This window comes from Diceros bicornis, chromosome 17, assembly GCF_020826845.1.
Source record: "Diceros bicornis minor isolate mBicDic1 chromosome 17, mDicBic1.mat.cur, whole genome shotgun sequence".
In the NCBI taxonomy this organism is placed as follows: Eukaryota; Metazoa; Chordata; class Mammalia; order Perissodactyla; family Rhinocerotidae; genus Diceros; species Diceros bicornis.
The window spans coordinates 20892954-20894633 of NC_080756.1; positions in this window are offsets into that span (position 1 = coordinate 20892954).

The following is a 1680-nucleotide window of genomic DNA, read 5'->3' on the forward strand; positions in this document are numbered from 1 at the left end:
TGGGGGGTGGGATTGGAGGGTGGGGGGGGTAGTGTCAGCGGGATGGGAGGATAGGCTTTTGGCCATGAGTTCTCAGATAGGCTCTGGCCACTTGAAGTGTTGAGACCTTTAAGTGTGTATGTAAGTGTGGGTATGTGTGTTTTTAAGTGTGTGTGTTTAAAAATCATGTTTTATCTTTCCCTCCCTGCCCCTCACCATTTTCACTTCCCAACGGTCTATTAGAGAGAACACGGTGTGGCCTTTAGAACATAAAGGAAGGAAGAGGCATGTATTTGACATGGTATTTTCCACTTTCTTTATGTTGTTATTGAGTGTTTAGCCTTCTAAATTCTAGTTTGGGCAAGTGCAGCCAATGGCCTGACTCTGGACTCCATTATAAAAACTTCCTTTTTACCCTTTTTTTCCTTTTGATGCAGAACAAAGATGGGGTTGAGGAAGAAGGGTTGGAGAGCATGGCCGGCTTCTGCCCTACAGAATTGAGTCTCTTTTTTTCCAAGTTGGGCTTTGGGAAAGTGTTCAAGTGATAGCAGCCTCAGGGTCTCTGAAGAGAAGGAGGATGTGCTATATGTCCTGCCTATGAAAGACCAGACCATATGTGAGAATAGTTCTGGGAGAAGCCATGGAGCTAGAGATTGTGATTGGGAATTTTTAGGACATTGTATTTTAAATTACATTATGAATGTAAAACTTGCTTTTTATCTGTATATCTGAAGGGAAACAGCTGCATCCTCAGTTTTTGCAGCCTATATGATTTCAGAGATTGGAGCTTGTGAATTTAACAGTACCGGTGCCATGAAGGTAAGCAAGCCTAGCCCACAGATACTGTTAGGTTTACATTGTCCATCTTTGGTGGCTTTAGCTTCTAGGCAGAGGTTCTTCAGGAGATTTCTAAGAATCCTTTAAAAAAATGGATCAGGAGTCCTATTCTTATGGGTGCTTGATTATCCCAGATTTAGGAGTGAACATTTTTGTTAAGGAAAGAAATCTTTTACGGGGCTAGAAAGAATTGTAAGCCAAGTTGTCTCACTGAAAATGCCACCTATCCACAGATCATTTGATGTGATATTTGGTCTTCATGGCATTTTTTGCTATGGAAAAGGATAATGCAGTTTGAATTTGCCGCCTTTTTTTAATGCAGCTTCCTTCACACCAAATATTCTTTATGGAGAAGTTGAGTTTTTTTCGTTGGTCATAGGGAGACAGGAGTTGTACATGTGCTACTGCTTGCCAGGAACAGGTTGGGGAGAAAACTGAGGCAGTTGGAATTGGTGATGCACTGGCCTAAAATAGGACGGAATTTGTACAATAAACCTTAACTGAAGGTGAATTAGTGTCCTGCATTTCTGTGTATTTGAACTCTCTAGAGTGCCTGCCATTGCTATGTAAAATGAGCTCTCTGCTGACCTCTAAACCAGTAGTACTTTTGACTTGGAATGTTACTTCACTTTTATAGATGACATTTTCCTCTTTCTCCTTGAAATTTTCTGTGTTGTGCTAGGTAATTGGTAGATGTGTGGTGTGTTTACTAAATTTAGGCTTTATATTTGTTTAGATTTTGTTTGGTGAAGTCTGCTTTCCTTCCTGACTTTCCCAAAAGGTTATTTAGTTTGCATCTGTATCTTTGTGGAATTGATGATCACTGATTTGATTATGAAAACGTCTTTTCCAGCTTTCAGTTTT